The 26,576-nt window shown below is 36.5% G+C and overlaps 1 long non-coding RNA gene across 1 annotated transcript; it reads left to right on the top strand.

The window, feature by feature from the left end:
- Positions 1 to 6,562: 6,562 nt before the first annotated feature.
- Positions 6,563 to 22,701, top strand: LOC116664922. The gene is made up of 3 exons (XR_004321471.1): positions 6,563 to 6,722; positions 14,590 to 14,599; positions 22,691 to 22,701. It is a non-coding gene; the product is annotated as an uncharacterized LOC116664922 (long non-coding RNA).
- The last annotated feature ends 3,875 nt before the right edge of the window (positions 22,702 to 26,576 follow it).

Genomic DNA, 26,576 nt, shown 5'->3' with positions numbered 1-26,576 from the left:
ACCAAAAGAAGGTTGGCAAGAGAGTCCAGAAAGCTTGTGGACTTCTGGCTAACTATCATATTTGGAAGAACATGAAAAGGAAGAGACGGAACTGAGAGCTAAAAAGCAAGTAACTGGCACAAGGAACAAACAAATGTAGATGAAAGGGGGCACTAACAATACACCTTATACTATCTATAAGGTACATATAAGTTGCATTAATTATAAATCTCATTTTACAAGAAATGCAGGTACAGTGAAGTTAAGTAACTCGCCCAAGATCACACAGCTGTTGTGTGGCAGAACTGGGATTTGGATGTAGGCTTCTTTCTAACATTGACTATTTACCCATTAGGCTCTATTGCCTTCTTTATAAGGTGGAAGACAAATAAGAGTAGTTGCTAGTGTAATAGGGCAGTAAGTATGAAGGAGATTAAACAAAAACCGATGGAGCCAGGGTGATGGGAATCCAGGAATCGGAAATTGGAGCAAGCAGGTAAAAATCTGTGGCCCCTAAAATGTCCCCATCCATCATTCTGAAACTTTGGCTCCAATTCCAAATTTTAGAGGACTTAAGAGAAAATGAAGGGGAAAAATGAGGTATAAATAACAAGATAGAGATTCAGTCACAGAACAAACCAAGAGCTCTTTACTAGCTGGGGCACAGGATCAAGGTTAGAAAGCCATGCAGGGTCCAGGCTAAAAGATCTAGTTAACTAACTGAAGTCCAACTTGGAATCCCAGGGAATATCATTAATTGCATCTTACTTGGTTTTTTATTTCCTCTCTGTCATCGTTCTAGAGTGATTAAAAACAGGATGAACTCAGATGAGTGTTTGCTCTCCCAAAAGAATTAGAACTAAAGGTCTGCTCAATTGCCAGGTCTCTGCTAATATATGCGGAACTCAGAGAGAATGAGCTTAAATTAAAATACAGGAGAGTGTTTGAATGGTCACTTTTTAATTCAACTTTAGAGAATACTTATCAATGAGACCTCTTATCACTTCTTTATTATTCACACATTCATTAGTTCACTTAAATACATAAATTAACCACTCCATTAAATCCTGAGAATACAAAGAGGAATCAAACTCATTGCTTGCCTTCAAAGTGCTTACCATTCAGAGGAGTGAAATATGTGTTGGCAGCTGTCTGTCATGTAAAGCAGAATTAAATAAATAGACAAGGAAAGAACTGCAGGAGAAGAGGAAATGATGGCTCACATTCTCACTATGGGGTGAGAGTGGTTTATGGAAGAGGTTGCTTTGCAATGATTCTTAATCAGAGAAGGATCATACTATTTATGTGAAATGTGTGCCTATTTTAAAAATTTTCTATTTTGAGGACACTAGTAAATGTGGAGTACCTCTTCTGTTTAATAGCTGTTTTTGTGCTTTTAAACTTAAATCTCTTGCCCAACACACACACACACACACACACATACACACACACAGAGGTTTGTACTTGAACTTAAAATACCTGGATGTACTCACAGCATAGGTTTTGAAGTGGGATAAAGTGGGAAGGGAGAGGAACAGATGTCTTGTACTTTTTGGTTCATACACTATTATTTTGATTGATATTTTTAGGACAAGCATGAAATATTTTTATAATAAATTATCTTTCATAAACATAATACCTCCTTTTCCCAGATCAGTATGATTCTGACAGGAAGAGCACAGTGGAACTGGGGGCAGAGGAAGAAAAAGAGAAAAAGGCAGAGAATATATAGTTTTGGAGCAAAGAGTTACGGAACTTCAGTCTAATTGGGTTAGGTCCTAAGAGCTTGAGTATTGTGAAATCTTTTGGCTGAAAGCAATAGAAAACTGTATCTAATCTGGCTTAAGCATGAAGGGAAACAATTATTCAAAGTAATTGAAAAGTCCAGGGGAGATGTCTTTTTCAGGCATAGTTGAATCGAGGTGCTGAAACACTAACTTCAGAAATATTTCTCTCTTCATATCCTGCCTCTACTTTTTTCTAGCTGGGCTTATTTTCAGGCATGAAAATGGCCTGGCAACCTCCAAGCTAATGTTCTGTGGGGTTAGGAACCTGAGTAGAAAGAAAGTTTTTCATTCCCCCAATTCTAACAAAGTCAGGCCAGCTCTCTTCAGCCTGACTTCAACCACATCTCCCCTGTGAAGATTGCTAGTTCCAGGAAATCTGAGGGCTGTGTTTAGCTACATGTGCCTCATTTTCCCACCTCTAGAATGTCTTCTCTTGAAACTGAGAAATCAGCAAAAAATTTAAGGGACATGCTGGAGGTGGTTATCAGAAGTGGAAATGGATTATGGGCAGGAAAACACAACACAGAAGTCATGCTAAGGGGTTTGCAGATTTGAGGAATGGGAGCATGGAATCTTTGTTAAAGCCCTTAGCATGAGTGAGAAAGGAGAGCGTCCAGCTACTGACACACAACTACAGTTTGGAGAGTGGCAGGCTCCCTGATGCATGACAAAAATGATCTCAGAGACCACCACAGATGATGAGTTATTCATAAGAAAATACTGCTCTGGTTGTTTTTAGGAGAATGAAAAAAAAAATCCATATTGCAAGATACATAGTCCCAAAGCAGCTAATTTGCTTATAAGGAGATACTTCAGTATCGGGAGAATAATAAGAACAAATGTCCCCACTTGTGTATGCAGATGACCCGAAGACTCACTGTTACTGAAACATGCAACTCTTGTTTCTTTAAATTAATCAGAATGTGCTCTGTTTGCCTATGAGCAGCAGCTTATCTTCTCAGACTTTTCTTTCTAGTTTCCTCTCCTGCTTATTCATTCTCTTCCCTCACCCCTCTTATTGATAAACTAAAGTGCCATGATTTTTGCTATACAATGCAGAGCCTTGTTGAGGGAGTAGTATATGCTTGCATTTGTCATCTGCCTTATTTGATTTTGAGCCCATGTCTCTAACACCTTGGTTTCATCCTGAATGCTTTTTTCTCTGTTTCTTGATGTTGGTTTCAGCACTGGCAGAATCTTTGTCATAGGGGGCTAAGAATTGTGTGTCTGCTGAAGCATTTCTCATAAGTGAGTGTGCCAGAAATAAGTCTGGAAGACTGTCTAACAGGCACACAGACACACACACACACACACAACTGCGGGATAGAATCTGGGCTCATCCACTGCCTCGCCATCTCCCCACCTCCTGCCACCACTACTACCTCATCAGATATAATGGTGGTTGATTAGAATTTGTCATATTTTTGTTATTTATTGCAGTTTAGAATAGAATATATAAAATACCACCCATTACCTAAATTAATTCTAAGGAATTAACTATACTATGCTCACATTTTTTTTCCTCTTCATTGCCATGATTTTCTTTCTGGATATCTGTTGTGGAGGGGATGTGGGATTGAATGACATGAGCATTAAGATTCAACATTTTTAACACTGAAATTCCAATGTAACTATGATTCTATGAATTCACATTAAAATATAGCTTTGCTTTATTCCTCAGTGAAAATCTATGACAGCTTCCTGCCATTCCTAAAGTAGTATTATTATTATTTTAATATACCATGGAATGTTTTCTGGAGTATCATGAATACTTAGAAAGTTTGTCAAAAGAAACAAATTTTGCTTTATGACCTAATGTTCTTCACTTTTTAATCATAGTTCTTATATGATTAACTGTAAGATACTCTATATGCAGTAATCCTCCTTGACATTAAATATAAATGGCAAGTGGATGAAATCCAGCATTTTATACACTGTTACATTTTTACCTCAGTTCTGGTTCCAACTTTGCTTTTACCAGATGGGCAGCTTTGAACAAATACTAACCTTTCTAAGCCTCAGTTTCCCCATGCCCCCGCCAAATGTAGCTACTAACTATTGTGTATATGGCAGGATGTTCTGAAGACTGATCACAGAGATACAGATTAAAAGATTTTGTTAAATTATAAACTACATAAAATTTTAAAATATAATGTATATATAGCTATCAGATTTGGTTTGAATGCAAACCATAAGCTCTTTTAAGGGTAAGCACTTGGTCTATTTTATTCATAACAATGCCTGACATAATAGACACTCAATAAATACAAATAAATATTTGTAAATGAACTTAACACTAGGCCAGTGTTCTAGGTTGAACTGTATTGCCCCAAAAGATAACACTGGGACCTCAAAATGTGACTTTATTTGGAAATAAGGTCTTTGTAGATATAACCAAGTTGAGATAAGGTTATATCAGATTAGATTGGGCCCTAATCTATTGTGTCCATATAAGAAGGGGGAGATTTGGATTCAGAAACAGAGAGGAGAAGACCATGTGAAGATAGATGGAGAAACTGGAGTGAGGCATTAACAGTCAATGAATGCCAGCAACCACCAGAAGCTAGAAGAGCCAACTAAGGATCCTGCCCCAGAGCCTTCAGAGAGATCATGGCCCTGCAGACAACTTGATCTCAGACTTCTTGCCTGTGAGAGAATCCTTCTCTGCTGTTTTAAGCCACCCGGTTTGGTAGTTTGTTATAGCAGCCCCAGGAAACTGATACAGCCAGGATCCTGAACAACGTGGAACATGTCTGTGATGATGTAGGGGATCACTGTTTTATCTCAGTCTTCATACTTAGATACTTTATTTGAAGGCAATTTGATTTACCTTGACTTACATGAATGCCTGGAACAATTAACTGTCACAACAGAGATTTCTTTATTATCACAGAGGAAAACAGCAGTATCTATTAAACATTATTAGCAATTACTCTGTCTTGCATAATATAACCTTAAGCCCACCCAACTGTCTAAATCTTCTTCTGTTTTCTGCCAAACAATCATTTCAATCCAAACCATTTCTCAACGTATGCTACTTAGATGTTAGTAGTCCTATAATATTACGTGATTCCCAAAAGATTTATGGTTGATCATTGCAAAATTCATATTTTCAGATACCTGCCCTTTCTGAAAAGAAATATTCTTATTTGCCATATGCAAACTTCTTGCTGCAGTCCGTCATTGGCATAAATTGCTTGGTTAACTATTGCTTGCCTCTAGAGTTTAAACTCGATGTGCCAATGGGCTATCGTGCAACTCCATCTCAAAACATTTAGTGAGCACTCAGAGATGTGAAGACTGGGATAACCCTCTAAAAGAGATTACTTTTGGTCCACAGGTTTTTGTGGGGTGATGTGACTGATGCGTCTATGCTGTGGATATCATGAAATCATAGACAATGACACCTGTTGTTAAGACAATTTGAAGCCTTATATCAACAGTTTGTAATCATTGTTAAGATACAACCTTTGGAATATTTATATTCACAAATATAAAAAAATGTACTTGTGATTCATAAGTCATCCTTCTGAGGTACTCCCAACTTTTCAATTCAATCTTTCCATAGGGTCACATATTTTACATTAGAAAATCCCCAATGGGTAGCTTTCTCTTTGCAAAGGCACTTATGAATTATTATACAAATATGAAAAGTTCTCCATAGGTTCATCATGGGACAGAATTTATAGAAACATCTTCTATCTGGGTATCCAATTAATATTCAAGGACATTTCAAATATGCCAAGATTTGTCATGAATTATGCATTGTTTTAGATTTTTATAATCTCCTTACTTTCTTTGAAATATGTGCTATAAATCTTGCTCTCTTTCCTCTAGTTTCTGATATAACATTATGTTTGAATCATTTTTTTCTGTTCTAGCTTCTTCCAGGGAATAAACAAAGTATGATGATTTGTTAAAAATAGAAGCTTTTTAAAAATCTCAAAATGCCTTAAGTCTCACAAAGTTAGTGATTTGTCTTTATGTGTATAGATGCCAGTACTGTGTAATGGCATTTGATTTTTAAATTTTTGTGCACAGGATTGTCAAGGGTTTCCTCAATTATATTAGGTTTCATTTTATTGGACTCCTCTGGTCAGAAAAACAACAGTCTGAAAGCCAAAATCCAAGCTGGTCCAAGTAAGCTCCATTAAAAATACAGCATATCACTGCATTTTTGTCCCAACAACCATCAAATAATGGTAAGGCTTTCTTTTTCTTTTTCATGTTATTTTGAAGACATCTGTTTATCTGTAAATGGAACTCAGTAATGCAGTTGTGCAAGATCTTCCAATGAAAAAAGGGGGCAAGGACAATGTCAGATAGAGTGGGAAGAGTATTTTACAATTTGTTATTAATATGATATTAGTTTCTCATTTTAAAAAACTGCCTTAATGATATTTGCTGTGACACTATTATTGTCCAAGAAACACTTGCAGCATCCTTACTTTGGCAAGAGAATATAAAAACATTTGTCTGGGAAACTATTTGAACAGTAGCTCCAATATAACAAGATTTAACTTTAATCATTAGAATTCAGAATTTTTAAAAACTATAGACTTTGGTATAGGAGAAACCTCAACTCATTTGATCACAAGAGTAACTGTGAGACATATATTATGCAGATGTATTTTTATAAGAAATTTTTTGTTTTGCTTATAAGAAATTTTCCATTAAATCGATTGTCTGTCCTTAAGTCACCTCTGTTTCACATTTCTGTTGCTTTCCTATAGTATATGACTGTTTATCAAAAACTTAAACTGCTTAAAGGCAAAATGGCACAGTAAAAGCAAAGTTAAAATTTATCTCTTCTAGTTCCTAAATGTCAACCAAATCTTACAGGCATACATTTCTAGTAACAAAGTGAAGGAGTATTCTTCAAAATCTGCCCTCCACCTCTTCATTCTAGTAGACCTTATGTCAAAATCCATTTCTCCTGTCACCTTTTTGCCTTGTGTTACTCTTGGCTTCCACTATGCCCCATTTTGATCTTTTCTTGTCTTTATAGATAAAGACTCTCAGACTTGAAGAGGTTTAAATAACTTGCCCAGAGTTATAAAACTAGTAAGTGTTGACATCAGTCTGTCTGGCACCTAAGCACTTATTCTTTCCACTGTTTCAAAAACTACTTCAACAGGAGTGATTCCACGTACACTTGTGTGTTGGCTATTAAAAGTAAGTATGTTAGAACAATACTTCTCAAACTTTGATATACATACAAATAAACTAGGGATCCTGTTAAACTGCAGGTTCTAAATCAGGAGGTCTGGGGTAGAGCCTGAGCTTCTGTAGTTCTTTTAAGATCCCAGGAGGCTACCACACTTTCAGCAGGAAGACCTTGTAAGACCCAGGAGAAGTTGGATATTCTTAATAAAGCTACTACTGGATTTTGTTCACTACTTTGCTTACAAACACTCCACAGTTTTTAGTGCGTATTATCTTACTCATTTTTAAATATGTTTAGGTGATGACCATAATGAGTCAAATGTTTTGATTTTATTGTTATAATAATATAAATGAGATTCAAATAAATTAATATTCAGGATTATTAGCTATTCTGTCAGTTCTTTGTGACCTTTTTTCTTTTGCAGTGGAAAAGATAAAGCCATCATTAATAAAATAAATAAATTGAATATAATCTACTCCAACAATCCATTTCTCAAGAGAGACAATGGGGATTATGTGGACAAATATGAACATGTGCTCCTGCCCCTTCTAACATTTTCATCCAGGTGAAAACAGGTACAAGGAGTACAACAAACAGCCTTGAAGGAGATGCAAATTGCCATAGGTATGACAGTATGGAAAGGGCTGTTCTCAAAGAAGCACAGGGCAGGCGCAGAGCTTCAAGAACCAGACAAACCTAAGTCAGAATCATGGCTTGCCATTTACTGGGAATATGACTTTGGGCAAGTCACTTATCCTTGCTAAGCTTAGTTTTCTAATCAGCAAACATCTACCGTGTAATGTTGTTAAAATAAATAGGCTGATGGATGGAAAAGGACTTGACACATAGTAGGCAAGCCACAAATTGACAACCTTTTGCTATTTCTGCCTGAAGGTGCGCTGCTGAGTTCTGACTTGGGGCACACCGGCTTGAGGGAGTTCTCCTGAGTTTCTCTTTCTTGTTCCCGCTCTAGAGTTTCTGTTCAGTTGTTCTCAATAGTGTCAAAGAATGGGATCGAGAAGAATTAATCTAATCCTAGACAAGGCATTCTCAGTGGTATCTGGGTCACTCAACATCCCACTCACGTTTGCACATAATTATGATACTGTGGGTCATAAATATTTTACCAATTAATGCAATTGGGACAAGGCTCATCTCTACAGTCATTAAATCAAGCCTGCTTGGTTTGGTCAGAAAGCATTACTTGACATACTTGTGCAAAATAAGTTTTGCATGTGTTTTTGAAGCAGAGAAGCCAGAAACTTTAAATAATGAGTAATTAAAATTCTGAAAATAATGAATTCCATCATTTTTAAGCAGATACTTTGGTGAATTTCTGTTGGCATTTGACACGGAGATCTTTAGTCCTATTCAGCACAAACAAGGTTTCTCAGTACCAACCTCCTCTGTCCCAAATCTGTGATAACTGAAGGTAGTACTTTAGCTCTCTTTTGGACACCATTTTAATTAGTAGGTAATGGGGCCTGAAGAGCAGGGTAGAGGTAGGAAGCTGGGTCTAGGAGTCACCAGTATGCTCACCAACACAACAAAGTGATTTGAATTTTGATACTATTTGGGGAGATAATGAAGATGTTTTTCAGCCTCCAGAATAAGAAGTTTGGAGTGGAATAACCTTTTTGGGAAGATATATTCAGCTCTACATTTAAGACGGCACCAGGGTCTGATTTAGAGCTTACTGTCTATGGCTAAAGCAGGTGTTTCTGGTTGTCCATTAGCCTAGAAAATATAGTATCACTAAACAAATTTTTTACCTCTAATTCACTGGTTATTTAGCTTGGATTCCAAAGCGCAAAATCACAATTAGTCCCTTACTCCTCTCCTCTGCAACAATATCTCCCTGACAAAACCTCATTCTGAATGAACTGATCACTCATCTTTGCTGAGACTTTGTTCGCTGTCCCATGCAGGCCTGCAGAGCCTGCACCTGCCCAGTTTCAAAACCGAAGAAAGAGCCTTGAGTCAGTAACAGAGACATAAATGGTTTAATAGCTAGAGGGAGCCTGTATCGGAAGCAAGGTCCTGGAGCAACATTGCACCACGTGTGGAGGGGCAGGACATGGCGGCAGTCTTCACTGAAGTAGGGGACAGGTGTGTGTGGGAGGGAGGTTACCAGTTATAAGGGAAATTGACCTCAGGTTGGTTCATTGGTTACCAGGGAAACTAGCAGAGCACCACGATTGTCCTTTGATAAGGACAATCACTAGCTGGGGCCTGGGGCAGGTATGTAGGAAGGTTACTCCTGTGAGGAGGGTATAAGTGAAGGGTATGACTTGATATGGATAATTGGCATTTTATTAGTAGTGTGTCAGGTGTTAAGCAAAACAAGATTCAAGACAAATGTCCTGCCCTCCTTTCAACCAGTTTTTATTTCTAAGCCTTCTTTGCACAGAAATTATAAAACTGATTCTCCCTGAGACAATGTCTATGATTCGCTTCTGTATTCCTAGTACCTAGCACTATACCTGTTAAATAGCATTTGGTCACAAACAACCTATTTGGAAAGGGAAAATTTTGAAATATAAAAAAGGAAGAGTAATAATTTGGAATGGAGGGAAGCAGGGAGGAGAAGGTATGGAGGGAGGAAGGAAGAAGTAGTTGTGACTACAAGGAAAACCAATTTCCTTCCACAGAAATGTCTCAGATATAGCCAATGTGAGGTAAGTTGACAGCTTTCCATTCAGGGATTTTAAACTTGGTGTCCATGGACTTAAGTACCACCATATCTATTAAATTCCTTGTGATCATGGATTTACTGAGGGATCAGGAGTTTCATTAGGTAACTGGCTTGCCTGGTTCTCCATGTCTTCAGCATGGGGTGCCCAAATTCTTGGTTAAAATATTATTCTGGCTGTGTCTGTGAGGCTGTTCCTGAATGAAATTAACATCTGAATTGCTAGACTGAGTAAAGCAGATTGCCCTCCCCAGTGTGGGTGGGCATCATCCAATCTGTTGAGGGCCTGAATAGAGAACAAGAGGTGAAGTAAGAGAATTTCCTCTCTGACTGAATTGGGACATCAGTCTTCTGCCTTCAGACTTGGATGGACCTGGGCTGGAACTTACACCATTGTCTCCCCTTTGTTTCCAGCTTGCTAACTACAGATTCTGGGACTTCTCAGCCTCCATAACCATGTAAGCTAATTCCTTACAATAAATCTCTCTTCCTTTTTCCTTCTTCTTTCCTTCGTTCCTTCCTCCCTCCCTTCCTCCCTCCCTTCCTTCCTCCCTCCCTCCTTTCCTTCCTTTCTATCATATATATGTACATATTATTATATACTATATAAATATTTTACAAATAAAATATTGGTTCTGTTTTTCTAGAGAATCCAGACTGACACAGGCACCTAGCAGATATTCATGGACTCTTAGAGATGAAAGGGAACTTAGAAACTATTTTACTTCTTAAACTAACTTTTGCAGTGTGATAGCCATCTGAGTGAGTTCTTAAAATTTGAGACAGATTGTATAAAGGCAGCAGTTTGCCAATGCAACAAAGGTTCTGGGGAATTTTATTTGGAATGTCCCATATATGCATTTCCATATATGTATCTGTACATTTCATAGAGAAGCTGCTAGGTTTTCATGTTTATTTTTAAAAATTTTTTATTATGAAAATTTTAAACCATATACAGATGTAGAGAGAATGGTATTATAAACCTTCATGTACCCATCATCTGGCTTCAACAATTATCAACTCATGACCAATCTTATTTTATCCTCACTCCCCACCAACTATTTTGAAACAAATCCCAGACATCATATCATTTTATGAATCAATGCCAAACAGCTAATTTACAAGTTCATTTTTAGAGCACAGTCATCTACTGATTTGAAGATTGCCTGTATTTCCACCTTGAGTTGAATAATGGATTTATTAATTTTCTATTCTTTTTTCCTTATGGACATTCTTCTGTGTATGGGAAAGAAAGAAATCTCTGTACCAACTACTTAGCCATATTTTTCTATTTATGTAGACTATTTTGAGTAGAGAGTAAAATTTTCATTCTGTTACTAAAAATGTGACTTTGGACAAATTTTAGCTCTCTGTATCTATTTCTTCGTCTATGAAATGAAAAAAAAAAAAACGCTTGAGGACTGTGCCTGTGACATGGCAGTCTTAATGTTGGTGACTACTATTATTATTATTATTTAATGTAACAACTAGAGCTTGAATATGCAGGTGAAAGTGATGATACACTGTAATTCTTGTAGTTAGCTCCAAAAGCCAAGTATATAGCAGGTGCTCAGAAAATGCCACCAAGAAGCAAATAAGTCACCTCTTCCTCTTTCCACCTTAGAGAATGCCAGGTGTCCTCGTGTGCCCTTATAATAGCTTTCCCCTTGTGTCAAAGGGACAGTAGGGCAGATTGATACCCTCTGAGCACACAGTCTCAGCTTACATCCGGCGATAAATAATGAAGCAAGCTAAGGGATCCTGCCTGCAGTCAATTATCTCAGGTCCCTGTTTCTTAGTCTTCCAAGGGTCCCTTAATAGGGACTTTTGTAGTCACAGAACTGAGAGCAAAATGGAGAAGCAGAGAAAAAACAATCCCATCTGTCAAACTGATGATGGATGCTGTCCAAATCTGTGAACAAAACCTGAAGTGCTAATTCTATGCACTGCTGATGCCTTTAATTATGTGACTTTGACAGATGGAAAGATCATTATGCAGTTTTTATTTAAGAAGCTCATGCAACTGTAGTTTTTGTGCCAAGGGTAACCAGTCACATTAAAGAATTTGCCAGAAAGTAAACGCTACCTTATTTATAGCTTACTAAGTCCTAATTATGCTTCATAAATGGACAGTCATATAATAAGGCAAACACAAAATATATATGACTGCAAATTACTACAAAGCAGTTACATGTCAGAACAGGCAGCCATTTCAAACCCCATAATACTTTCCTGGCAATACGAAGCAAACACACTCCAGATAATACCTTTTTGAGGCAGAGTTCCAAAGATCTGAAATGATGTTTTTCCTTAGTCTTGGTTTCAACGAAGACCTTCAGAAAGTTACTGAACAATGATGGTTAGCCTTATATATATTTCTCTTTGTGTAGTCCATACCTATATGGGTTTATCTAATTGCAAGGATTTTTCATCCCCTCCTGCCAGTTCTCTGAAGTACTGCCTTTATTGTCACCTGCACTGGTGTCTTACTTATCCCTGAATTACATCATCCTAAGTTATTTTTTACTTTCTTTCCTTTTGTATTCCTGACTTGGTGGGTTTTTATTTCACTAATATCCTCCCAATCTTCTCATCATTGCCTTTTTCTAAAGAGGAGACTTAGAGATCCAGAACCTGGAGGGGACCCTGGATATATAATCTATGGGTGATTACTGAGTGATTAGAGGCATCCTATGTTTTTGCTTCCATAGCTTCTCCTCAGCCCAAACTTTCTTCCCAATCAAGCTATTGCAGTTTCATGGCTATGGTCTCCCTCCCATTCCCTTCCTAACTTAACCTGCATGCTCTTGCAAAATGGATCTTCTTAAGGCACAGTCCTTCCACATTTCCCCTGCCCAAGAACCTTCAATGGATCCCTTGCCTCTAGAATAAAACCCAAAGTCTGGCATTCAAGCTCTTCATGACCTGACCCTAGTCAACCTATCTATTCCTGTTCCTCTTCTTATTAATGCATATCATCTGCTCTAAGTATAATGTTCTGTTTAACATTCCCTAGTTTCTCTCTTCTAATCTTCTATTCCTTTGCACACTCCCATTTATCTGCCTTAAACACTTTTCCAAACCATCTTTGCTTCTTTGAACCCTAGACTTCCTTTCTAGTTGAGGCAGGAGAACTCTTCCAATGTGTTCACACTCAATGAAGTTTCAAACACTGGCCATGTCTATGGATATTTATGTGGAATTTGGAATAGTCCAAATTATTCTTCTTCCTCTTTTATATTTCAAAATTTTCCCTTTCCAAATAGACTGTTAGTTTTTTGAAGGGAGTAACCACATATATATCTTGCTAAATTATAAGTTACTGGAGTTTGGGACTGTGAGAGGTAAAACAGTAAGTGTAAAGAACACAAGGATTAGCCTTAAACAGATTAAAACTCTGATCCTGGCACTTGCTATCTGTGTGCCACAGGACGAGTCATCTAAATTCTGTGAACCCCAGTTTCTTTGAGATGACAAAGACAGAGGGTATGAGTTCTAGTTCTGTTTTCTTCCCCAAACTAAAACTTCACTTTAGAATCATATTTGTAAATTGAGGAGGTTGGAATAGATTATAATTTCACAAATTTCAGTCATTTATGAACCATCTTGATGATTTTTTGCAATAACTGAGTACCATATGAGGTATTATTTACTTAATATTTCTTTAAATTGACTGACCTTTATTTTACTCAAGTAAACTTTTATAAAAGGAAATGATATATCTCTGCCTAGAAAACTAGAATCAGTTGCCATAAATAGAAGATAAATGTGAAAATAAACAAAACAGAGCTATCTTATAAAAAGAATTGAGATAAAGTTTCCTACTGAAAGATCTGAACCTGAATTTGACATTTTCTTTGATAAAAAAAGAGACTATCAAGTACAAAGGAGATGTTAAAGAAAAGTAGCACAAAAACAAGATTTTCTCTTTCATGTAATCCAAATATATTGCAAGAAAATTGAAAAGAAAATGACTTCCTCACTTGGTTGCTCGTTGGTAGCAATTGCCATGCTCCTACACTTATGACTCTTTTGGATTCTCAGCAATGGTCTTAAGCCCCCCTAGGAAACCTAGATCAGGTTCCTCACATTCAATCACACTTAACATGTGGTGAACAAAGCAGAAGTGAAAACTTTGTACCAAAGGTTACAGTCCAGGCTGTAGTTTGACAAAATACTTAGGGCTATATGGTAGTTTTGTATTCTATTCATAATTTCCTCTGACAATTTTAAACTTTCAACGTGTTTGCAAGAATAATCAATCAGGCAACAATCACAATACCCACATTTGGAGCCTGCTTCACTCCACACAAAATAGCAAAATACTTTTATCTCATTTGATAACCTGTGGGTAAGAAGAAATGGGTGCCAACTTTGGAGCCAATCTGAGTAAGGTTAGGTCCAAAATCATCACTCTCTAGGTCTACAGCCTTGAGAAAAATTATTTAATCTCATTTATTTCTCAAGGTGGTCTTTAAAGATAGCAATATGGGAGGCTCCTGAAATCCTCTCCTCCCATAGACACACGAAATGTGCAGCTACATGTGAGGCAATTCCCTCGGAAAGAAGTCCAGAAACTGAGTGACTCCTATGCAGTGGGCAAATGAAAAAATATGCACATCAATACAGGCCACTTTGAGTCACCAGCATCTTTCTGGAAGGATCTTGTACACACATTTGCACCCTAGCTTTCGGGACTGCCACCGAAAGGACAGGTCCCTAGATCGTCTGTTCTGATAGCCAATGGGGCTTCAGAAGTACCACGGGACTTCCAGAGCTCAGCACAGAGGGAGCAGGCAAAAATGCTCATTTCCCCGTCTTTCCCTGAAAGGGGCCTACCTGCATACTTTAAAAGCTTCTGCCTGAGGTTCAGGTTTCTAATTTAGCACATATCTAGGGCTGACAGCAATCTTCCCCAGACACTAGGGAAGCTGGCAGATACCTCCCCCAACCTGTCTCCCCAGCCTGCTCCAAGTCACCAGTATCTCTCTGGAAGGAGCTTATACACATGTATGGCAATGCCAATTTTTGTGGGTGTCACCTAAGAGATGGGCCCTTAGACTGCATGGCTCTGACAGCCATTGAGGCTTGCATTTAGGAGTCCTACAGAACTGTAGCAAAAAAAAGTTCTTACTGGGCTTAGGAACTACCCACCCTCCACCTGTATCACCATGGATATACACTTGGGCTTAGTGCAGAGGGAGCAGGCAAAAATACCCACCTCCCAGTTTTTACATGAAAGGGGCTTAGCTACATACTCTCCCAGATGCTGCCTGAGGGTCTGGCTTCCAGCATCCAGGTGCTAAGTGCAGTTCTCCCCTCTGGGTCACTGATGGGTCTTGGCATACCTTCAACAACTAAGAGCCACTAAGAAGAAACCAGGTTGAATAATCACAAAACATTTACTGAATACACACTAGCAGAATACACATTCTTCTCAAGTGCCCATGGAACATTCTCTAGGATAGATCATGTGAGACCACAAAACAAATCTTAATAAATTTAAGAAGACTGAAATCATACCAAGTATCTTTTTCTGACCAGAATGATATAAAACTAGAAATCAATTACAAGAAGAACACTAGAAAATAGACTTTAAAAAAAGACAAGTGAAACTAGGAGCTAGTTTTTTGAAAAGGTAAACAAACCATTAGCTAGACTCACTAAAAAAAAGGGAGAGGACTCAAGCAGATAAAATTATAAATGAAAGAGAGACAGTCCAACTGATACTACATAAATACAAAGGATCATAAGAGACTATTATAATAATTATACCACCAATACATTGGACAACTTAGAAGAAATAGATAAATTCCTAGTAACATATAACCTACTATGACTGAAACATAAAAAATGAAAAATATGTATGGACTAATTACTAGGAAGGAGACTGAATCAGTAATCTAAAACCTCTTAACAAACAAAAAGCTGGGACCAGACAGCTTCTCTGGTGAATTCAACCAAAAATTTAAAGAATTAATAACATCCTTCTCAAACTCTTCTAAAACAGAAAAGAGGACAGAACACTTTCAAACTCATTTTACAAGGCCAGTATTAACCTGATACTGTAACCAGGAAAAGACATGGAAGAAAAGAAAATTACAGGCCAATATCCCTGAAGAATATAGATGCAAAAATCCTCAAAAAATACTAGTAAACTGAATTCCACAGTACATCAAAAGGATCATACACCATAATCAAGTGGGATCTATTTCCAGGGATGCAAGGATAGTTCAACAACCACAAATTCAATCAGTGTGATATATCATGTTAAAAAAATGAAGGCTAAAAATTATATGATCATCTCAATAGATTCAGGAAAAGCACTGAAAACATTCAACATCCTTTCATGATAAAATCTCTCAACAACTGTGTGTAAAGAAAACATATCTCAACATAATACAACTAACATCATACTCAGTGGTGAAAAGCTGATAACTTTTCTTCCAAGATCAGGAACAAACAAGAGTGCCCATTCTCACCACTCCTACTCAACATACTACTGGAAGCACTATTCAGAGCAATTAAGAAAGAAAAAGAAATAAAAGACATCCAAGAAAAAGAAATAAAAGACATCCAAAGTGGAAAGGAAAAAGTAAAATGGTCTCTATTTGCAGATGACTTAATATTATATGTAGAAAACACTAAATGCTCCACCAAATCCTGTTAGAACTAATAAACAAATTCAGTAAAATTGCAGGATACAAAATGAATGTACAAAAATCTATTTCTATATACTAACAATGAACTATCAGAAACAGAAATTTAAGAGACAATCCCATTTACAGTAACATCAAAAAGAATAAAATACTTAGGAATAGATTTAACCAAGAAGATGAAAAATCTCTACACTGAAAACTGTAAGACATTGACGAAAGAAATTAAAGAAGACACAAATAATTGAAAAGGTTTTGTTTTCATGGATTAGAAGAATTAATGTTGTTAAATATTGACAGAGTCAATGCAATCCCTGTCAAAATTCAAATAGCTTTTTTTTTTCTTTTCACAGGAATAGAAAAAAAAAACCCTAAAATGTATATGGAACCACAAAAGACTCTGAATAGCCAAAGCAATCTTGTGAAAGAACAAAGCTGGATAATATGAAAATTCAATTTTTAATTTTTGAGAAATCTCCATGCTGTTTTCCATAATGGCTGTACCAATTTACATTCTAATCTAAAGTGTTTAGTTATTCCTTTTTCTCCACATTCTCACCAACATTTTTATTCTTTTCTTTTTTGATAATAGCCAACCTGAGAGATGTAAGGTGATATCTCTCTGTGGTTTTGATTTGCATTTCCCTGATGGTTAGTGATGTTAAGCACCTTTTCATATATGTATTTCATATTTCAGGTACATCTATATGTCTTTTTTGGAAAAATGTCTATTCAGGTCCTTCGGTTTTTCAGTAACTAAATTATTTACTTATTTATTTTTACTTTTAGGTTATACGAGTTCTTTATATGTTTTGGATATTAACCCCTTATCAGATATATGGTCTGCAAATATCTTTTCCCATTCTTTAGGTTACCTTTTAAATTCCTGATTGTTTCATTTGCTGTACAGAAGCTCTTTAGTTTGGTGTACTCCACTTGTTTATTTTTGTTTTTGTTGCCTGTACTTTTGGGGTCTTATCTAAGAAGTCATTGCTTAGATCAATGTGAGAGCTTTTTCTGTATGTTTTCTTCTATGAATTTTAGTTTCAGATCTTACATTTAAGTTTTTTATCTATTTTGAGTTAGTTTTTTGAATTGGGTAAGATAGGGGTCCAATTTCTTTCTTTTGCATATGGATATCCAGTTTTCCAACACTATTCATTGAAGAGACATTCCTTTCTCCATTGTGTATTTTTGGCACTCTTTTCAAAAATTAGTTGATGGGTTTACATGGATTTATGCCAGGTCTCTCTATTCTATTCCACTTGTTAGTGTACCTGTTTTTGTGCTAATACTATACTGTTTTGATTACTATTGCTTTGTAACATAGCCTGAAATCAGGAAGTGTGATCTCTTGAGTTTTGTTCTTCTAAGAATTGTTTTTGCTGTGAAGGGCCTTTTGTGCTTCCATGTGAATTTTATGATAGATTTTTCAATGTCCATGAAAAATGTCATTGAAATTTTGATAGCTGTATGTTGAATCTTTTAAAAAAAAAGCAACTTTCATAGAGACAGAGAATAGAATGCTAGTTTCCATGGGTTGGGGGAAGGGGAAAATGAGATGACATAGGCCAAAGAGTACAAATTTTCAGTTATAAGAGGAATAAGTTCTGAGGATCTAATGTACAGCATGATGACTATAGTTAATAATACAGTATTCTACACTTGAAAGTTACTTAGAGTAGATCTTAAGCATTCTTACCACAAAAAAGAGTTAACTATGTGAGGTGATGGCTGTGTCAATTATCTTGATCTTGGTAATCATTCTGCAATGTATATGTATATCAAATCACCATGTTGTACACTTTAAATATATACAATTATATCTTTCAATTATTCCTCAATAAAGTTAAAAAAGAAAGAAGAGCAAAGCCGTAGGCAAATTATATACCTGATAAGGGTTTAATATTCAAAGTATTTAAAGAACTCATATAATTCAGTAGGAAAAAACCCAGTCAATTAAAAATGAGCAGAGGAACTAAACAGACATTTTCCCAAAAAAGATATAAAAATAGCCAACAGGTACATGAAACATCAGGGAAATGCATATCAAAATCACAGTGAGCTGACCTCACACCTGTTAGAATGGCTATTATCAAAAGAAAAGTCATAACTAGTGTTGGCAGAGATGTGCAAAAAAGGTAACCCTTGTGCACTGTTGGTAGGAATGTAAATTAGTGCAGCCACTATAGAAAACAGTATGAAGAGTCCTCAAAAATTAAAAATAGAATTATCATGTTATCTAGCAATACCACTTCTGGGGATATATCTGAAGGAAATGAAAACAGAATATTAAGGACATACCTGCACTTCCATGTTCATTGCAGCATTATTCACAATAGCAAAGATATGGAAACAACTTAAGTGTCCATCAACAAATGAATGGATAAAGAAGATGGGATTGTTGTGTGTGTGTGTGTGTGTGTGTGTGTGTGTATTCATACACACAAAGACACACACACACAAAGATTGGAACGTTTTTCAGCTATGAGACAGAAGGAAATTCTGCCATTCATAACAACATGGATGAACCTTAAGGGCATTATGCTAGGTGAAATAAGTCAGAGAAGGACAAATACTGCATGTATCACTTTTATGTGCAATCTGAAAGAACCCAATTCATAGAAACAGAAGATAGAATGGTGGCTAGCAGGGGGTAGGAGAAATAGGGAGATATTGGTCAAAGAGTGCAAACTTTCAGTTAGAAGATGAATAAGTTCTGGGAATCGAATGTACAACATGGTGATTATAGTTAACAATACTGTATAATGTTCTTAAAAGTTTCTAAGAGAATAGATCTTAAATATTCTCATCACACACAGAAAAAAGCTAATTGTGATGTGATGGAGGTGTTAGCTAACATGACGGTGGTAATCATTTTGTAATGTGCATTGAAGAAACTAATTCCTAGTGGAATTTCAGAACTGGCAGCTCCTCCTTATGACTGATACGTATAATCACCTGATAAAGTAGGCAGGACAGTTATCATCATTTCTGTTCTACAGATATTGCTAGTGAAACTCAGGGAAGGTCCAAGTGGAAAATCCAGTCACTTGTAGGTAATGACTTAGATTTGAATTTAAGCCTTTTGATTTCCAGCCCAGTTTTCTTCTATCTATTGTGTCTCCTTTCCTCCTCCCTGCATATAGAAGCAGGAAACTGGCCTCAAGATGAATGTGCTGGAAGGTGAAGGGTATGATGTTTCTGCCCATGTGCTCACATATATCTATACACTTGAATCAAGGAAGTAAGTAAATACTATCTAAAAGGCCCCCTGCACTCTTTGCCTAGCCTACCTTTGGTACTTTTCCTGAAGGGCTTCTAAGTATAGGCAGTGTCTACACTCCTACTGATGCACATGCTTTCCCCCCAATACACCAGGCATTTGCACTGTCTATTGCCTTTGTTCCCTTTGTTAGCTTCTTCTGAAGTATATTTCTCCATTGTATTCCTGGCCCTATAAACAAAACAAAAACTTGGTTCCCACAAAACAAAACACCCTACAAAACAAAAGCCCTGGGCCCAGATCAAAGATCACTTCATTGCTGTAGCTTCTCCTTACCCTTCCCAAAGAGAAAAGATTGCTTCCTCATCTGTGTCCTCTTTGTATCTGAAGTTACATTACTCACATTTGGAATGGCTTTAGTATGCATGTTTGTATCACTTTCCTGCCTGTGAACTCTTCAAGATGGGGAGCATATGCATGCCACTTTTGTAACCAGTGTCTAGCGTGTTGTACAGTAGTACATTGTACTTGCTCCACAAATGCAGGCTGACATAAATTCAATTGAAGTTGTTCTTCTGAGAGAACATAAATAGTGAAAAAATGTAAATTGCCTATATGTAGAATAGTTAGAGACACCAACAAAAGTGTTTAGCATAAGACCGGTTACTTGGTGTTGGGATGTCGCTGCTGTATCTTTGTTTGTAAATCATATAATAATATGTAGATAAATTCATACATCCATTAAAACACAAATAATCTAATTTTTATAGCAAGACAGAGATCATAAATATTGCTGCCTGGGATTTTCTTAGTATTCTGGGCTTTGCTAAAAAAAAAAAAAAAAGCTATATTAAGAGTGCTAAATTGAAATTGCCAGACTATCCAGTTATCGGGGGAACTCGGTAAAATGCAGAGTTATGCAAATGAACACAGGAAATTGATCAAACTTAAATAGTGAACAAAACAGAATAAACCCACAGTCACTGCCCAAAATGCCACCAAGGTCCTTGCTTTGCTCCCCTAAGGAATTTTTTGTCCCTGCAAGATACCCTGGGACCAACTAAGTGATAATTCATTTCAAAATGAGATGGCCTATTTTTGGAGTACTGCTCTGAATTTTTCCTTTTGCGTATAATAATCTATTGTCCTGGATACCAAAAATAGTATGGGGCAGGGGTTATTTAAAGCTTTCAGCAGAAGGCAGTTATGCAGCCTGATGAACTTCTTAGAACAAAAGAAGTAAGTTTCAGTTAAAGGGAACTTTGAAACTGCCTACAGCAGTGGAGTCATGCATGGTGGTACCATCAATATTTTTGTTTTCCTTTCCTTTATATCCTCAGAGCTGGAGGAAGCTCCAAAGTCCAGACAGGGTAGAGATTTGACTTGATACAAACTAATTGGTAGGCATTAGTTAGGAAAACCCACACAAAAACAAACAAATAAAACATAAGAAATCATTTTAGAATAGTGATGTGTATTTAAGTTGGATGATGCTGGGGCAACAGGAAGGACCAGTGCTTTTTGCTTAAATATTTTTAAACAGGAGTCCCAATCCTTTTGGGCCACGTGACTTCCTTACCAAGGGGCTTAAGAAACTATAATGCTCTTTAACTATTTGAAGGGTATTTTTGTTTTCTAATACTACTATAAAAGAATACCTAAACCTTAGTGGTATTAACCCTTTAAAACCTTAAACCTTTAAAATAGCACAAATTTATACTATTAGAATTCTGGAGGCCAGAAGTCTGAGATCTGATTCATTGGGCTAAAGTCAAAATGCTGTCAGAGTAGGGTCCTTTTAGAAGCTCTGGAGAGAGAATCCATTACTTTGCGTTTCCCAGTTTTTGTTGCCACCTTCATCCCTTAGATGATGGTCACTTCCCTCATCTTCAGAGCACATCACTCCAATTTTGTTCATTATCACGTTGCCTTCCCTGTACGCAAGTCTCCTTCTGACTCTTAGAAGAACATTTGTGATTACATTTAGGTCCACTTGAAGAATCCAGGGTAGTCTCCCCATCTCAAGATTCTTAATCAGATCTGCAAAGTCACATTTGCCATGTAAGGTACCACTCACAATGTCTGAGGATTCGGAGGTGGACACCTTTGGGAGGGGGAACATTATTCAGTCTACCACAAGGGCTATTGAGTAGAAGAGGAATTAACTTTGTTTTGTTTGACTATGAATATAACCAGCCATGGCAAGACAAATTTTTGAAATTTGAAAGGAAGTATTTTGGATTATAAGCACTTTCCAAAAGTGGAGAGGATTCACTCAGGTGTATGACAAGATTTTAAACTGGAATTATAACTAGATACCACAATATAACACTTAGGACATTCCAAAGAGACATGCTAGACAGAAATAAAGATTTTCCAAGAAAATGACTCCACAAGGAGACTATCAGGGGGTCAAAAGATTGGAGATGGGGAAGGATTTCTGAAGAGATTTCTTTAGAGGGAGATTCTCTCTTCTTTCTTCCTCACAGGGAATGTGGCAAGGGTGGTTTCTTCTCTGTGTCCAGCCTCAAGTGAGTGAGAGCTTTGGACTAGGGTGTGGCCAGCAAGAGGCTTTGGCCATCAGTCTCAGTGGGTAGTGCAAAAAGAAACAGATGCTCTGTGTTGGGAGAAATTGCCCTTTTTCAGTGCTGAGTCAAAGGTGCATGAGGCCCAGAGAACATATGTGGAACCTTTAGTAAAGTCCCGCTTAAGAAGATTTCTACTGGAAGATGAAGGAAGTCCAGTAGAGGGTCTGGATAGGGAGGACTGCTGGAAAATCAGAAGCTGAGGAGGGAGGTAGAGCAATAAGCCAAAGGGTAGGACTTCTGGTATCCTGGGAATCACCTCAGAGGGGCCCAGCAGGAGAGCCTCCAAAGAAAGCGCCAACTCCATATACTCAGGAACTATCAGTTTCCATCATTAACCAGACCATGGACTGTGGAGCCAGCTTAAGGCAGCACTCTTGACTCCAAGTTTTGTGTGTTCTTGAATTTGAAGAAATTGAGAGGCCCTCTTTAAGAAAACAAATAAAGCATCACAAATACAGAATTATGTAAAAGGCCATGGAGGAGGCCTTTGCAAATAAAGAGCTCTAAAAAGAGCTCTTGATTCCAGTGGCTTTATGCCAAGTTCATGAAGTAAGAATTTTCTGCTGCCTTGCCCACTTCTCTCTTCCAACTGCAGAAGGCTCCGAGAACAAAATTAGCTAGGTGGGTCAGGAAGAAAGGGGGCAGATCACTCCATAGAGGGTAGGAAGAGATCTGTGCCTTTGTATGAAGACTGAAGTGCTGACCAACATATTGAATTGAATATTTAATTACAGAACTGAGAAAGTACTCTTGTGATTAAAAAAAAAAAAAAAAAAAAAACAACCTGTAGCATTATGCATTAGCCATGAGTGACCAGAAACCATGAGTTCTGCCAGAGTTTCTCTTCAGAGGCTGAAGAAAGCTTCTTCCACCAAGTACACATTAAAGTGACAACGGGAAGGAAAAAGTTGTATTTTGATTACATTGCATAAGTTGTGCTTATTCTGTATACAGATTACAAGTGCTGGTGAGTTCAATACCACTAGTATGTACAGTTGGTGATAGCTTGTCAGTGATGCTGTAGAATAGCTTCAGTTATCTCAGGTGCAGTTATACTAAGCAATCTTTGTCACTCTGGTTCTGATGATTCTGGTTCTATGCTTCTCAATCACTGATAACAGAGCCTTTCCTAAGACAGATTTTGAGAGGGAGAATGAGAAGTAAGTGAAAGGGCAGGGAGGTGGGGTTAGGTTGATTATGTATGTTTATATACGTATACACGATTATGCCTTAAGTGAAATGAATGACTTCAATGACAAGGGGCAGAGAGGAGGAATTAGGATTATATTATTATAATATAATGAAATGGCACAGAGTTATTTGAAAGTGGACTTGGATTAGTTGCATATTGCAAACTCTAGGGCAACTACTAAAAATAGAAATATAACATATTAAGAAAGCAGAGAAAGTGGAATCATAAAATTCTGAATTAAAACTACAAATGGCAGAAAAAGAGAGGAAGGTAAAAACAAGAACAAAGAATATGGGTAAAAAATAGAAAATTGTAACAAATATAGTGGATATCAATCTGTATCAGTAATCACTTTGAACATCAATGGTCTAAATACACCAAGTAAACAACACAGATTGCCAAAGTAGATGCAGAAAACAACACTCAGGTATATATTGGTTACAAGAAACTTGCTTTAAATATAAAGATACATATAAATTAAAAGTAAATGGATGGAGAAAGATATACCATGCTAACACTAATTAAAAGAAAGCAGAAATAGCTATATTAATTTCAGACAGAGCATACTTCAGACCAAGGAGAGTTATCAGTGATAAAGAGGGGCAATACTTAATGATAAAGGGGTCAATTCTTCAGGAAGACAACAATCCTTAAAGTTATATGCCTAACAGAGGAGCATCAAAATACATGAGGCAAAAACTGATAGAACTGCAAAAATTAACAGATGAATCACCATTATAGCTGGGAACTTTAAAACCCCTCTATCTATGGACAGATCTGGCAGGCCAAATGTCAGTACTATCATAGTTTAACTCAACAACATGGTCAATCAACTGGCTATCATTGACATCTATAGACTATTTTATTTAATAGCAGCAGAATACACATTCTTCTCAAGCTCCCATGGAACATTCACCAAAATAGACCACATTCTGCACCATATAACACAATACAACAAATTTAAAAGATTGGGAATCATATAATATCTGTTCTTAGACCTTGATGGAATTAAACTAAAAATCAGTATCAGAAAGATAGTTGGAAAGCCCCCAAAGAACTGAAGGCTAGACAAATAGATTTCTAAATAAAACATAGGCAAAAAGAAATCTCAAGAGAAAATTTTAAAATATTTTGAACTAAATGAAAATGAAAACACAACCTATCAAAATTTGTGGAATGCACTGAAAGCAGTGCTAGAGGAAAAATAATAACATTAAATGAATATATTAGAAAAGAAGAAAGATCTAAAATTAAAAATGTGTAAACCTTAGGAAACTAGAGAAAGAAGAAGAAATTAAATCCAAAATGAGCAGAAGAAAACAATAATAAAATTAGAGCAGAAATCAATGAAATTGAAAATAAAAAGTCCATAGAGAAAAAATCAATGAGACCTAAGCTGGTTCTTTGGAAAGATCAATAAAATTGACAAGTCTCTAGACAGGTTGAATAAGAAAAAATGAGAAAGGATACACATTGCTAATATCAGAAATGAAAGTCAGGATATCACTACAGATCCCATGAACATTAAAACAATAATCAAGGACGTCTATGAACAACTCTGGACCCATAAATTTGATAACTTAGATGAAAGGGATCAATTCCTTGAAAGACATAATCTACCAAAACTCACACAAGAAGAAATAGATGATATAAATAGTCCAGTATCTATTAAAGAAATTAAATCAATAATTAATAACCTTCTAAAACAGAAAGCACTAGATGATTCAATGATAAATTCTACCAGAACACTTAAGGAAGAAAATATACAAATTCTCTATAATGTCTTTCAGAAGACAGAAACAGAAGTAATACTTCCTATTTCATTCTGTAAGGCCAGCATTATCCTAATACCAAAACTAGATAAAAAGTTTAGAAGAAAAGAAAACTAAAGACCAATAGCTCTCATGAATATAAACATAAAAATTCTCAGCAAAATATTAGCAAATCAAATCCAACAATGCATAGAAAGAATTATACACCACAACCAAGTAGAATTTATTCCAGGTATCAAGGCTGGTTCAACATTCTAAAATCATTTTTTGTAATATATCACATCAGCAGGCTACAAATAAAAATCGCATGATCAAATCAATAGATATGGACAAAGCATCTGACAAAATCCACCAGTCATTCATGATAAATGCTCTCAGTAAACTAGGAGTAGAGGAGAACTTCTTAATTTGATAAAGCATATCTACAAAAAATCTATAGCTAACATCAGATTCAATGGTGAGAAACCTGAAGCCTTTCCACCAGGATGAGGAATAAAGTAATGATGTCCCATCTCACCACTTCTTTTTAACATTGTACCGAATGTCCTAGTTAATGCAACAAGACAAGAAAAGGAAATAAAGGGTATTCCAATTGGGAAGGAAAAAATAAAACTGTCTTTGTTCGTAGATGACATGATTGTTTATACAGAAAATTTGACAGAACTAACAAAAAAACTCCTGGAAATAATAAATGATTATAGCAAGGTTTTAAGGCACAGGATTAATATACAACAGCCACATGTAAATCAATGAAGTTGGAACACTCCCTCACACCATACACAAAAATAAACTCAAAATGGCTTAAAGAATTAAACATTTTTAAGACAAAATACTATAAATCGCCTAGAAGAAAACTTAGGCAAAACATTTTCTGACATAAAGCAATGTTCTCCTAGGGCAGTCTACTCAGGCAACAGAAAGCAATTTTCCAATGAAAACATACAAATAGCCAATAGACACATGAAAAACTGCTCAGTATCGCTAACTATCAGAGAAATGCAAATCAAAACTACAATGAAATATCACTTTACACCAGTCAGAATGGACATCATTAAAAAGTCCATAGACAATAAATGCTGGAAAGGGTGTGGAGAAAATGGAACCTTCCTATACTGTTGGTGGGAATGTAGTTTGGTCAAGCCATTATGGAAAACAGTATGAGATTCCTCAAAAAACTAAAAATAGACTAACCACATGATCCAGCAATCCCACTCCTGGACATCTATCTGGAGGAAGCTTTAATTCGAAAGGATACATGCACTCCAATGTTCATAACAGCACTTACACAATAGCCAAGACATGGAAACAATCTAAATGTCCATCAACAGATGGCTGGATAAAGAAGTTGTGGTATATGCGTGTATGTATATGTGTGTGTGTATATATATATATGCGTGTGTATATATATATGCATGTGTATGTATATATACACACACACACACACACACACACACACAATGGAATACTAATCATCCATAAAAAAGAATAAAATAATGCCATTTGCTGCAACATGGATG

This window comes from Camelus ferus, chromosome 1, assembly GCF_009834535.1.
Source record: "Camelus ferus isolate YT-003-E chromosome 1, BCGSAC_Cfer_1.0, whole genome shotgun sequence".
NCBI lineage: Eukaryota > Metazoa > Chordata > Mammalia > Artiodactyla > Camelidae > Camelus > Camelus ferus.
This window is presented reverse-complemented; position numbering and strand designations above follow the sequence as displayed.